Genomic DNA, 15,023 nt, shown 5'->3' with positions numbered 1-15,023 from the left:
GTTTGCAACTATGGGCAAGTTAGACTAAGTTGTTTTGCCATTAATGAAAAATAGGAATCTTTAGTGACTCACTGTTTAATTTCTAGGGATTTTCTTTACACATGCAAACGGGCTCTCACTTCCTTTTGGGAACAATATGATTTTTGAAAGAGCATAATGCCTAATGCACTGTAGGCACTCTATAACTATTGATTGCGGTGACAGAGAGTCACAGAGGTCTGCGTTCTTGCGCCTGATGACGCCCTGGTGTTTTGCACGTCTTCTGCAGGCTCCTTGCTCAAAGGTGTGATGATGGCAGCTAGTCCAGGGAGGGTAAATGGGATTGGATGGGTGAAGCACTGGGCGCTCCCTGGAGAGGAGCTAGGTATTAAGATAGTGGTGATTGCCTGTCTTACAGCAAATTAAGAGAGCCTCAAAACAGCCAAATGTCTGATTTTTATTGGACACTTACAAATCCTATAGTTCATCTCCCAACCAAGACAGGGAGCCTTTCTATAATGTGTCTTTTTTTTTTTTTTTCAGTCTTTTAAGTCTTTTTTTAATGCCCATTCTTATAGGTTAGGCCTCGTCTAGTAAATAAGACTCTTGGTATTCTCAAGAACTGGTTAGAACTCCCTCGACCTTCAAATGAACAAAAACCTTGTGGGATACAATAATGAAATCCACCCCTGCCAGGTAGATATCAGGTCCATTCATTTTCCATGCATGCGAATCCTGGTGCAGCTGTCACCACTCCTGCCTGTTCAGCTCTTAGGTGCCTGTACAGAGCTGCTCCCTTTTGTCTCATCAGCATCTCATTCCCTGATGCTTTCTGACACCTTGAGAGCAGTGTTGTTTCCTGGGCTCAGGAACCCCATTGAGCTTGAGAAATCGCTGGGAGGAAACATGGGGAGAAGATTTTTGGTAAGACTTTCAAAGAGTTTCAGCCTGTCCCAGCATGTAACACTTCAGTCCTGAAAATGAGCAGGATTTTATAGAAAGGCACCATCCTGGGCTGCTCTACTCAGAAGTGCTCCAGGCTACTGGAAACGGAATGAGACCCACTGGAGGAGACAAGAACCTCGGAACCAGAGCAGGCAGATGTCTCTCACATCCGATCAAGCACTGGGAAAGCTTCACAATCACTGAGGACAGAGCGAGCATACAGCACACACCTGTGTTCTTGTCTTTTCTCGCTAGTCTAATCGTGTAAGACCCTTTTGACATTGTCTTTATGTTTTACAGTTTAAATTGTTATTCATATAAGACCTACAGTGTTCCATCTAAAACGATTTCAGTTGTTCCAGTGGAGAACTATTTCAGCACAGACCTGAATTCAGATACGTACACGGCTGAACAAGCCACCTGTACATCCTGTTTAACCACACTGTGATTGGCGGAGTGAGCGTATGGTGGAAACAGGCTGGGGAGAAAATGCTGCGTGTCCACCGTGTCCTTCAGCCATGGTTGGGCGGCTCTCAGGCCAGCAAAGAGAAGAGAGGATTTTGTTTAGTTTAGATTTGCTTTTGCATTCCCATCTTCTGAATGTCAAAATCTCCAAACCTTTCTGAAATTTAATGACTCTCTCCAGAGATTTCCCAGGGAGCAGCTCTCAGAAATTTCAGAAGTTCTGAGAAGACGTAAATCTGGAATTAAAGAATTCAAGGCAGAATCGTGGGAGCCAGATTTAGCTCAACATGAAGCTCTAAGGACTCTGCACTGTCCAGCGGGAAGGTGGGGTGGGGGGCTGTTGGGGGACTTAGCTCTTGCTGACAGGGATGGGCCACATTCCTTCTCCAAATACTTGCCAAGGCCACTTTGGAATAGTTTTATTCTGGCTAGAAGGGTGGACTGGAAGACGTCTAAGCTCCTTCTCAGCTTTTTTAGATTTTATGATCGCATAAAGGCTCCACTCTGAAAACCTGCAATCTGCCACCTTCACTGGCAAGTGGGGCACAGGCACTTTGAAGTGGGTCCCTTTAGCTACAGCACGACTCTCAGATAGGCCTGCGGGTCTGTGGGTTCATCAACGCCCAGCAAACCTGCCCTGCTTAGAACTTAGCGCAGGACAAGTTCCTAGAGGCAAAATTGCAACCTTTCCGAAAATTTTTTTTTTCCCATATACATTTGCAGATGCTCCAAAGACTCAGCGTTTCAGATTCACTCTTTGTTGTAATCTGTACAATTGCCAAATGGTTGTAGTGATATTACGGCCTGCATTTCCTTTATTCTAGTATCGTTCATTATGTGTAGCATAAATTCATTTTCCTAGACCGCTATCCGCAGACAAGTCACACGGCGTGTACATTGAACTCAGCGCGAGGGTAAAATAAAAACCCACCCCTCCGTGTCGGCAGGGAGAAGGCGTTGCGCTCAGGCATACCTGCCTCCGAGTGAGAGAAACTGCTGCATGCGAGAGAGGGTGCCAGTGGCTTCGGATCCCCAGAGCTGGGCTTCCCCCGCGGCCCCCGTCCCAGCTGCTTCGCGATAGCCGTCACACACACCACAGATCCCAAACTTCTTGCTTCCAAATGGCACAACTACTCCAAGCTTCTCAGGACCCGGCAAAAATGTTGAAACGGGGAAAATCAGGGGCACTGCAGTTATGTAACATGGAGTTTCTTTTAAATGCTTCAAACATGTCCTTAAAATTTCAGCCTGCTTATTAATGAGTGGGCCATTGTGCTTAAAACTAGTAGGGGAACAAAGTTTTTTTTAAAAAAAAATTGCCAAAAAGTTAGATGAAAATGTACTACTGTATAAAGCAAAGCTGTATATACTAAACGTTTTTTAGCAGAGTACTATTTATTTGCATAGCCTATTTATTGTATTCGTATTACAAGGTTATTAAATACCAGGATGAAATCGATGACCTGAAGCAAGGACTCTTGCCTTTTAACGTTTGATGGATTAGGACTGCTGTGACATTGTCAGCTTGCGTTAACAATTAGGAGATAGAAAACCCGAAATCAGGGTATCTACCTAACTTCTCAGGGACTACACTTTGTAGTTTTCCACCCTTATAAGAGCTGGTAAATATGAAACATTGGTTGAATTACCAGAATTGCCATTAACAGTATTTTCTTTCTCAGATTCCATGCTTTCTGCTTCTGTACATATGACTGTGCTGTGTATTTATCGAAGCTAGCAAGCAATAATTTATATGTAGAAATGGTCAAGCAATATAAGGTGAAAACTTATATAAGTCACTGTTACCTTATCTTGTATTTTCAAGTGTTTTTTAAAACTGCTTTTCCAAATATAAGACTACGTTAAAGGTACTGTTCATGCCTCATAGCTTCTTGTTTTGTGTGTGATGTAGCGGGCTACATGGCCTGTGTCCTGGCAGCATATTATGTTCAGTCGTTTGGAACTTAGAAATCACTTGCCCACGGAGAGAGCTACAGGTCGGTGAAGAGAATTCCCAAGCAGCCCGCAGACACCTGACTCACACTGCCGTTCCGTTGTCGCCAACCTAAACACCCTGTGTTGGAAATCGCGCCAGTCCTCTCACATTCTAGGATGTGGAGACCCCAAGTACGCAGTCATGGGGTGAGACAGGAACTCTCCTTTCCGTACCTGCCCAGACCCTGAGGGAGGCTCCAGGTCCTGGTGGTGATGGCCTAGGCCCTGGGCGGGGTGGTAAGGAGAGTAGTGACCATGCTCAGCGGAAATGGGGAGACGTGGAGAATGTACACTGTGGTCGTTGACCGTCTCCCTCCCGCCCTAGGAAGGGTTTCACGTCTTGTTCACTGGCGTCGAACTTGGCCTTTGGCCTGCGGTGATCCCTCCCTGCAAGAGGATTAGGTGTCTCACCGCACTGAACTCAGGAGTGGCCAAATGTCTTATTCTGTTCAATGGGAAAAGAAGGGGGAAAAGTGACCTGTGCGTTTATAAACTGACGCTTTACAAGGTAGCCTATGCCGGCCACATCTCCTGCTGTGAGACGTGCAGTGTTCCAGGTAAAGGTGTCGGCATCTACCTGGGTCTCCAGCCTCTAAAAAATGTATCACTTGAGTAAGAAATAAAACATTATCATTAGAAGCCCCTGCGATTAGCAGGGGGCGGAAGGGGGCTGACCTCAGCAGAATTTAGCCTAAGCTGACTAGGAAGTACAGTCTCCCGGGACACTTTTTTCTTGATAAACTGTCCTTTCCCTCAGCCCACGTGTGGGCAATCATATTGGCTTTGCATAATACCTGATGGATGAAACTACCTGACGTCCCACATGCACCCCAAGGGCTTGTCTCGACATGGGAAAAGCTGAAGGAGGCCAGAAGGTGATTTTCTTGGGCTCTTCATCGCCAGGAAGTGGCACTTCTGTGAAACGAGGGAAAGTGGGAGGGCCCTGGGGAGCAGGGCGAGGAGGAGGAGGAGGACCGCTGAGCTTTACCGTTTGTCCTCATCCTGTGATCACTGCCTCCGTGGGGGCAGGCCTGGGACCTGCAGCGGCGCAGGAGAGGAAGCCTGATGCCCCCCGCTTTGGAAGGGAATAGGGGAAGAAAAGGAGGTCCCCTACGCTCAGAATAGGTGGGGGTTCTCTTCGTTGGGATTCCCAGTACAGGGAAGGGGAAGACGAAGGCTCCCACCTCCTCAGCAGCTGGTTCTTGTTCATATTTTCAAACCCCAAACTGCACTTTCTGGTGCTGGCCCCAGTGAACTAACTACAGAATCATAGTTCGGGGACGGAGCTGCCCGTCTGGAACAGCTCTCTCAGGTCTTCCTGGACTCACAGCGATCCCCTTGTGTGTTTGTTTTCCATTCACTTAAACCAACGAGGTTCCTAAAGCTTTAGATGTGCTAATCTTTGGTAAAGTATTCCTGGTCCTGAAGGCTGCAGCACGGGAATGTCTCCCCTGGCAGAAGCAGCTCGCTCCCTTGATGCACCTAAGGAGCAGGGCAGACGCCTGCAGAAGCGCTGGGTTCCAAGGCTGTGTGCGGGCCGGGCTCCTGCGTCCACTGGGCTCCTGGGGACACGAGCCAAGGTCCCTGCTCCAGCCACACTCAGAGCCGGGTCAAGTCACAGCTCTTGATTTCGTTTCCTTATGGTGACTTGGCCTTTGCTCGGGTGGAGTGAGCCAACTCCACAGCCTTACCGTGGCTCCTAACTATGCGTCCCTTCCCTCGGACTGGGGGTCTTCCAGGGGGACTCGGTTAGGATTCCCTGTGGTCAGCTTTCAGGGCATTTCCGCCACAAGGTCGCTTCACTCCTCACCAGGGTAGCCCCACAGTAAGCCGTGCAGCCACCTTCTGAATCTCTTGCTCCAGCCCAGCCTGGAGGTGAAGGACCTTCCTGGCCCTCCTCATATATGGCCCTTCCACTCCAGGGTGAAGACCTGCAGGCCATCCCAGCGTGGAGCCCCGTGTGCCCGAGACGCTGCCACGGAAGTGGTGCTGAGCCCTCCTCTCCTCCTGGCTGCTTTCCTGCTCACAGACTTTTGAAGGTTCCCAAGTTGTCTGTGTGTGGTTCGAGGCTGGAATTTCTAGTTAGAACTTGAATGAAAATCATAGCATTCTGAGAAAATCCCTGTAACAGACACTTGTTCTTGGAATTCTGACACTAACAAAACAAAACAAAACAACAACGACAAAAAAACCCCACCTCCGCAGAGAGACTGAAGTCTCAGCCGCAATCAGCCCACACCGGAGACTTGAGGCAGCGGCAAGCTCTTCCCCACGTCCCGCAGCATCAGTGGCTCTCTGGTGTCTCATAACTGTGAAGGCTCTTTCTCCAGTCTCCCAGGGCGAGTGATGTCACCACCCAGCCCAGCCTGAACCACAGGCACGCTCCTGACTCCCCACCCAACGCCACCTGCCCATCTCCCAGCTGCACCGTCCCCCAGAGCCTGCACAGTGAGCCTTGCTGTCCGTTACGTCAATCATTTCAGCAGCCTTCCACCTACTCTCCCTCCCTCTTGGCTAAATTTCCCCCCGGATAATCTCCAAACTGTTCTCAAAAAAAAATTTTTTTTTCCTAAAACACAAATCTGATCGTGTTTTTCCCAGCTCAAAAATCCTTCAATAGCACCTCTCAGGCTGTAGACCTATACCTCTCTCTCCTGCACACACGTTCTTCACATTCTGGCCTCTACGTATCTGCTCAGGGTCACAGAGTTCAGGTGGATGTCCCCAGGACACGAATAATTTGGGACCCCCTTTAAAGTAGTATTCTAAAGGTAAAGAGATTGATTCTTACTAATGAAAATGCCTATTGAAAACGACATGCACCAAACATTTGCGAAATAAGTATATGTGAGGTTTATTTGCTACTTGCAAGGTATTAAATCTTGAAGCTAGACTGATAAGGATACACTGATAGCGGGTTGGCAGACGCCTCACTGGAGGAGCCCAAGCCACCAGAATTGCCTTAAGTATGGTGAGCTCTTCCTCCCTAGAGATGTGCAAACAGACCTCGAACCAACTAGCAATTCGTGCATCAGATGAGGGCTGTACCAGGAGACCTCTGAGGTCCTTCAGGCCCAGCCGTTAGGAAAGCCGGTGCAGATCTGTGATCGCTAGAGCTAATTACTTTTGTTTTGTCGAAGGAAGTGACTTGGCAGCTGTGGGAAATAAGAACTGTGCATGCTCCTTTGTATTCAATTGACCTGGGCTGGGCCTCAAGCTGGAAGGGAAAAGGCAGTGGGTGGAAGTCGGAAAGGAGCGCCTGGCCCCTTCCTGTCCTGTGCCCCATGCTGACTCCACAGTCCTGCCAGGGGCGCATGCCTGCAATAAACAACCGAATAAAGGCCCTGGGATCAACGCAGCAGTGCCCGCTTCTGAGTATTAAGCTACTGCCTCCCGAAGGTAACGGGGGGTGCACAGTAAGAGTAAACTGTACCCTGCTGTCACTGTACTTCCGGCTCCGGCCATCTGCCCCTCCCCTCCCCCACGCCGTCTCACCCAGGCTCCTGGCCTGGACCCAGCACTCACGTCTGGCCCCTCAGTCTCTTTTCACCCCTTGGATATGTGGTGCCCAGGACCACCCAAGCCAAGCTCATCCATTCCCAAGCCCTCCTGGGTGACCCCACACTGAACCCCCTTATCTCTGAATTCCTGCAGCAGGTCCCACCCTTACTCTTTGGGGAACCGCCCTGCATTGTCTTGCCGCCCACCCACCCAGCGTGGGCCGGCTGGGGGAATGGGGTGAGGAACAGGATCAGCAGTGCCGCCTCTGCAGCCAGACTGCCAGGTTCAAAACAGGCTCAGACATTTAAGAGTTGGGAGAACTGGCAAAAGTTTCCACCTCGATGTTATTTGTTATTTCTGCACCTCATAAAACGAGGGTTAAAATTCCAACTCCCTCGAAAGGTTGTATGAGAAATAACATGAGAAAATACATGTACAGTGCTTAGTATAATTTCTGGTACATAGTGAGTACTCAAATGATAATGCTGCTGATGATGAATACTGGATGCACGCCAGATGATTCGCACCCATAGTTCTACTCTATTGCGGGCAAGTTACTTCTCTTGCCCTTAGTCTCTCAATTGTCTAACAAGTCAATCAGCAACATCTGTGCCACAGGGCTGTTGAGGAAATAGACAACGCACACGAGAGTCCTCTGTACGTGCTAAATTTAGTGAGATGCAAATATGAGATTTCCTCTCGAATCCCCACATACTTGCATGACGCTGGGAAAAAGCAATGACTCCCTAAATGTTTGCTGACTGATCTGAACAAAGATGTCTGCCTAGAGCCTGCAGAGTTGGGGGTGATACTGATGTTGGCAGGACTGTTGTCATTGACATATTAATACTCAGGAAGAAAAAAGGCTCATCCACCCCTGGGCCTGTTCACATCTGATCCAGGGCCACCTCTATGAGGACTCAATGATGCTCCCAGGAGAGCTTCTCCCTGGCCCCACGCCAAGGCTCTCCCTGTTGCCTCTCTGTGTCCACCACAGGCCCAGGAACCTGGACAGCAGCTCCACCTCACAAGCTTTGGGCTTCCTGGTAGCAACACAGAAGCATCATAATTTCTGACATGAGACTCAGAAGGACAGAAGCTTACTGTGCCTTAGTTGTATCTTCTGTGGTTGGAGGGAATTTTCCCTGGTTTTATGTAGAGACAGTCACTATAAGCATTTATAACTTTCTCTTCCTCTCTCTCCCTCTTCTCCTCCCTCTCCCTCTCTTTCCTGTAGGCTAATATTAATCTGCAACAGCCTTCATCAGCTCCATATCTTGAGTGCCTACTATGTGCCAGGTACTGTTCTAGGTGATGGGAAAACAGACATGAGCATAACAAAGATGCCTTCCTTTATGGGCTTCAATCCAGTTGGAGAGATAGACAATAAACAAGACAGATAAGTAAAACATGCAGTAGTAGTACACTACATGATAAGAAGTTTCTAAGAAGAAAAAAGCTAAAACGAGGGGCTTGGAGAGTGCCAGAAAAGTGGGTGAAGTGTTGGGTAGGACAGCCTGGAAAGACCTTCGTTATGGGTTGAACTGTGTCCCCTCAAAATTCACATGTTGAGGTTCTAACCCCCAAGACCTTGGCATGTGATCTGATTTGGAGATAAGGTCTTTTACAAAGGTTATCGAGTTAAAATGAAGTCATTATGTGGGGCCCTGAATCTAGTATGACTGGCACCCTTGTTAGAATGGTAAATTTGGAGACATATACAGGGAGACTGCATGTGACCTGGACAGGCATCTACAAGCCAAGGGGAGAGGCCTGGAGCACATCCTTCCTTCACAGCCCTCAGGAGACAGCAAACCTTCCGACACCTTAATTTCCCACCTCAGCCTTCGGAACTGTGAGACGATGCATTTCTATTGACTTGTCCACCCAGTGTGTGGTACTTTGTTATGGCGGTCCCAGGAAACCAGTATAGCCTTGCTGAGAAGACTGGAAGGGAAGGAGCCAACCATGCAAATATCTGAGGGAAAAGCACTGCGGGCAGGGAGAAGAGCAAGTGCAAAGATCCTAAAGGTTTTAAGGACTAACAAGGAGCCTGGCGAGGCTGGAAGCCAGAGGTAACATGGCCAGGCCACACAGAACCTGGATGTTTCCTCTAACTCAGAGGAGAAGCCACTGGAAGATTTCAAGCAAAGAGTGATAGGACGTGATTTGCGTTTCAACAAGATCACTGTCTGGCTGCTGATCTTTCAACTGACCAAAGAGGGGCGAAGACGGAAGCAGAGCCATCAGTTAGGAAGCTATCGGTATAACCCAAGCAAGATACCGTGTCAGTTTCCGCTGGTCGGTGGCAGCGGGTGGTGATGTAGAACAATTCTCCATCTATCTGGAAGGTAGGTTTGACAGCATTTGCCGATGGATCGAATGTGGGCAAAGAGAGGAGTTAAGGTTAACTCTAGGATTTCAGCTTGAGAAACTGGAATGATGGAATTGCAACTCGTTGTTAGGAAAAAGACCATGGAAGTAGCAGGTGTGAAAGGGAATATCAAGAGCTCGGTTTGAGAAGTATTCCGTTCGAGATGTCCCGGAGACATGGACTGGAGCCCATAGGAGTTTCTTTACAGCAGATCTAGCTTGCATGCTAGACGTGCTACAGCTTAAACCCCACCCACATCTTGTACTCACCAGGGTCAAAGGTGAAAGCTGAGGCGTTGCAGGCAATGAGTATGTGCTTTGAGTTGATTCAAGCTCAATAATGACCCTTCAAGCCTCCAGGTCCACGTTCCAAGAACAGAACCCTCTAAATTTCACCAAACATATACCACCCCGTTGAGCAGCAGGTCATCTTGGGCCACCAACTGTGGCTCTTGACACTTCCTCTGTCAATCACACCTTCGACTTTGACTTCACAGATTCATTTCGTGGCTGCCTTCTCATTCAGGCTTTTCTTCCCAGAATAAATTCAGAAATATGAGTTATAATCTTGTCATCACAGATCCTGGAGGCTGCAGTTAGCCAAGATGAAATGCAATATGCCTACAATACATGCAGTAATAGGCCCTCGAAACGAACTTTTTAAAATGGTTACAGATTTTCAATTCAATTTTTCCATTGCACAGCCAAAGACAAACTTTATCCTTTATGGGAAATAACCTTCTTTTATCCTTAGAACAATCTGAAGGGAGGAATTTTTTATCTACAAAGTGCCCAGCCCAGCACATGGTGCACATTGGACGCTTTGGGAATAATTTGTCGACAGAAAGACGCCTCTGCCACAGTGACCAAAATGTGAGTCATTAGCGACATCTGGTGGGCTGAGGTGAATTTAAATCCTGTGCAGAATTAAAGTCAGAAATGCGTGTTCTTGAGGACCCCAGTTAAATCTCAGCGCACAATGGGACACTGTTGAAAGCTGGCAGCGGAGGGATAGGCAATGGCTCGGCTGCTTTGCGGCACCAGGTCACCGTCCAGTGGGTTCTTGTTCTCCGTTTCTACAATACAATGCAAAGGGTTTTATTTTGGGGGTTTTTTGGTTCTGTTTTGTTTTGTTTTTTAAAAAAACAGACATCTAGGGTGTAAGAAAGGAGCTAAACTAGAGAATGTTAATGCTTGAAGGCGTCACGCAGGCTCTGTAGTCTGTCGTCTCCTAAGGGGAAGAGGACGGGCAGAGACAGGATAGGATGGATCAGGCAAGTCCACACTTCTACCCACTCCCCTGGCATGGCCCTCAGAATAGAGTAAAATCCCCACACATGGCTTCCCGGGCACCCCAATCTGACCCCCGCTTCCTTCCCCAGCCTCTCCTCCGGGTACAGCTCCCCACCCTCGCCCCATTCCCCAGAGACACACACGTTGGCTCCACACCCACTGAGCCAAACCTTTCAGGTGCCCTCCCAGGCCTTTGGGGTGTTCTTTCAACAAGCAATTATTGAGCAGGTCCTCCGTGCAGTAGGAGGCGCTGTGACAACCGTAGGTCTACAACGGTGAACTAGCGTCCCACTCCCCTGCTCGGTGAACTGTGGATGTGGGCTGCCCTTGCCCGCATCTCTTCTCTGCTCTACATTAAGTGACTCTCCTTCGTGTCCCCGTCTCAGCACTTCCAGGAAAGCGGCCCCATCCCCTCTACCAGCTTAGATACCCCTCTGAGGGATGTCTATGGCCCCTCGGCTTTACCTCTCTCCAGTTAAGTCACAGGCGGGCAGTGCCGGGCCTCACCTTCACCCCCGACTGGATTAGATAACGCCTAAGGGAACAGGCTGTCTTTTTTACCCCTGATTTATCAGCGTTCATCGCAAAACCAGGCACATGGCATGACGTACTCCTGTGGTCGGAAGAGCTAAGGTAACTGTCGCAGACCAAGGTAAAGGATACAATTGACTACACAGAGATGCTGCAGTAGCGGGAGACTCGGCCGCATTCAGACCAGCACTGAGCTACCTCTGCTGGCTTCCAGTCCCCATGAGGGTGGAGCTAACCTATGACGTGCCCGATAACGGGTCAGGACCTCCGGGAGCTGGGGTGAGGTGAGGGAGGTCTCTCTTGGTCCCTCCCAGTGTTCCGGTGTCTCTTTCTCCAAGGAGCTGGTAGCAATTTCAGCACATTCCTGAGCACTTATTGCTCAGGAATCCAAGTTCACGTTCTCAGGGCAGGTTCCAAGTAAACTCTCCCGAGGTCTGTGCCAGTAGCAATCAGTCCAGGGGTCCCTGAGCCACCACTGTCACACTCTTCCTCAAAGCTCCAGAACACCGTTTCAGAGGAGACCGTGGGAGACATTAGCTAAACGGTGCTCAGAAACAACATTCTCGCTGACTGGGGGTGCTGAGAATACGTGTCCTCTGCTCACCTTTCACCTCGGCACTGTCACCCCAGGGCTAATCACTTTGGCAGCTCACAGATCCCATGAGGGCTAAGAATTTCTCTGTTACAGTGGCTGAGCCACCCTGCTTCCCCAGCTATTTATAAGCATCTGGAACATTCCCAGGGGTAGCCTTAGTGGGCAGCCTGCAGCCTGACAGATTGGGGTAGGGGTGGGGGTGGAATACAAAGACAAAGCTTCATTTTCTTCCCTCCCATCTTTCCCATGAAAGAGCCTTGATGGCAGATCCAGAAAGAAAAGAAGGAAATGTCATCAGCTTTTCATCCCTCAGTCACTAGTATTGGCCCCATGGTTGCCTCTGGGCTGCTTTTGTTCTTTGGAGGGGTAGGAGGCGAGATTTGAGGCCATACTTCTCTGGAGTCAAGATGCTGAGATCAGCCAGTGGTCCTAGAGGAACTCATGTTTTCTATAGTGCATTGAAATTCCCATTTGCCCTGGGGCAGAGCTTCCCCTCAGAATCAGAGGTCAATAAAGGCCTGGGACAAAGCACAAGCGTAGCCTGGAAGCCAAGAGATGCTCATAGAAAATGGAGATAAATGGGCATTTCAGAGTAGCTGCAGCCGTGGGCGTAGGGCATTTCCTCTTCCCTGGCTGGCAGTGCCTGGTTACTTGGTCTCCAAACAGCCCTTCCATTTGGGAGATGCCAGGTTAGTTTGGACCCAAGGCTTGATTGTTTTGGGTGAGAGTGAGGAGGACTGACAAGAAAAAAGGCTCCCCCTGGACGATAAATGTGGCACTTACCGCATTTCATGCTCCTGTACTACTCCTTTCTGGTATGGAGGGCCCTCTTTTTGAGAGGGTTGTTTTAATTTATATTTTAAGAAAAGGTCCCAATCTTGGGATTTTTTTTTAAATAGTGCAAATCCTGGCAATTCAGGGCTGCTTAGTGTCTTCATTTAGATGTTAAAAAATAGCTCACTAGTTCCTCTGCCTTGCTGTTTATTTCAGTCCATGCTCTGTTTGAAAGATCCCTAAGTTTGAATCAGGAACTCTGAGTCTGGTCCCTGCTCCACCTTATGGACGGGTGACCTTGGTCAGGTCACGTATCCTCTCTGAGCCCAGTTTTCTAACATTCTGTGACTATGCAGAATCATAGGGAGGGAAGAGACACGGCTTGGTTAGCTCACTATGTCACCATGTAATGACTGTTATGATTCTCTGTTGGAGAGTTCATTCATTCACTCACCCATCAAATATTTGGTATATGCAGGAATCATGACAGGCATGAAAATGCAAAGTTGAGTAAGACATGGTCCCTGCCATGAACAGGCAGCATGCTATGATAGAAAGAAACTGATTTTCTGAGGGACACAACCAGGTCCTAGCACTAATTAGCTTGTGTGTTTAGCTAAGTTTCTATAACTTCTCTTAGCTCTAGTTTTCTCATCATATAATGGAGTTATCGTATAGAGTGACCAACCATCCCGGTTTGCCTGAGACTGAGGAGTTTCCTGGGACACAGGAATTTCAGAGCTAAAACCTAGAGAGTTCCAGGCAAATCAGGACGAGTTGGTCACCTAAATGAGAGATGAGTTGAAATGACACATAGAAAGGGCATCTAATAGCTGTTCGAAAAGTGCAAGCTTCTTGTGCATACATGTGCACAGGCAGACACAAACACCCACACCCACATCTCATCATACTTTAAAGGGGGGAAAATGTAAACAAATAAGTATGGCACCCCTAATGCCCCACACAGAGAGCAGGACCGCTCAGAGGAGCCAGAGGAGGCAGCAGAGATAAGAGCCCTGGGGCTGGGTACCGAAGGGAAAGGAGGATTTTATCAGGTGAGCAGTGATGACTAGAGAGGTGCATCCTGCGCATGAAACGTTTGTAAATCGATGAAAGCTTAAGAGCTTAGAGCTCTGTGGGATGTCCTGTGTGGCTAGAACTAAACAGGTAAGATGCTAATGGTAGGTTTGATGTGTTAGGAAAGGCTTTATATGTGATTTTAAGATCTCTAGACACCTTCGATGATGCATCCTTCTGGTGAGAAAAAAAAAAAAACATTGAGAACCCATACCTTTCCCAATATACGTACATGTGTATAAAGAATGCACATATATTGCGTAAATAAAGCATACACAAAACAGAAATGTTTAAAGGATCAGATTAAAGGTAAATATAGATAGAAGTTCTGTTTTCTTTCTGTGCTCCAGTGAATTATCTTGCCTTCTTCCCTGAAAATTGCCCCACCCTCCACCCCCCACAACTTGAGAGAGCACAGTGGAGAGTCATGGAAGGTTTGGGATTAAAGCAAAAACAGACATGATCAGATCTGATTTTTTAGAAAGTGCCTCTGGCTGCCTATAGAAGGGGCTGGAAGCAGAGATTGGTAGGAGGCTATTATAAAAGTCCAAGAGAAAGGTACCAGTAGCCTGGACTAAAGTAGCAGCGCGAGTATACAGGGAAGGTGACGGATTGGAGAGAGATTTAGGAGGTGAAATCAAGAGGACCTGTGAATGAGAACGGAACTTATGGAGTTAAATGCATGCATCTTGAAAGATGCCCACAAGGAGAGATGCTTCCTGAGAACTGCACTAAGTTTCACTGACATTTTTGATCCACACTACAAATTGTGAGGCAGAGAAACAAGTCAGGGCCATATTGGGACTTTCATGGGCCCTAGACACTTTGCTTTCACTTTGGGTTCCTTACTTTATTAAAAAATATGTGTGTGTGTGTGTGTGTGTGTGTATGTGTGTAAATATTTTATACATATTAAACACATATATATTACATATATAAATGCATATTTCCTAACTGCATTAGTATAAAGATATATATAATCCAGGAGTATTATATTCCTTTTCTTCCTTCAGATTTTAAAAGAAATTAAAATGCGGTCCTGGGTTTCTTAAAGTATCGGGGTGGGGGCAGGGCGGTGCTTAGGCAATGCCAGCTTGCGGGTGCCTAAAGGATAAGCCAGCCCCAGAAGCCACTCAGATTCTGGTTGCACTGAACTTCCACAGGATCAATGTGAGCATAGTGCGCCATCTAGTGGCTCACATGCTCACAAGCTGCTTTTGTCTTGCTGCAAAAATCTGCAAAACCTTCACTCAGGAGTTCCAGACCAGACACAATTCCTGTTATTACTGCTTAATTCAGAGCCGGACTGCCCTGGACTCTGGGTTTTGAAGCTGTCTGGTTTGCAGGCAGACAAAGTAAGAATTCAAGTGTACAAGGAGAGCCCTATAGTGCTGAAAAGGGCCAACAGTTCACTCTTTTCATCAAACAGGTCGTGTAGTACAATAGTTTCCAACATTTTTATTCTTGAGACAATACATTGAAGGGAGTATAAATG

The sequence above is a fragment of the Pteropus vampyrus genome, unplaced genomic scaffold, assembly GCF_000151845.1.
Source record: "Pteropus vampyrus isolate Shadow unplaced genomic scaffold, Pvam_2.0 Scaffold69, whole genome shotgun sequence".
Taxonomy (NCBI): Eukaryota; Metazoa; Chordata; class Mammalia; order Chiroptera; family Pteropodidae; genus Pteropus; species Pteropus vampyrus.
This window is presented reverse-complemented; position numbering follows the sequence as displayed.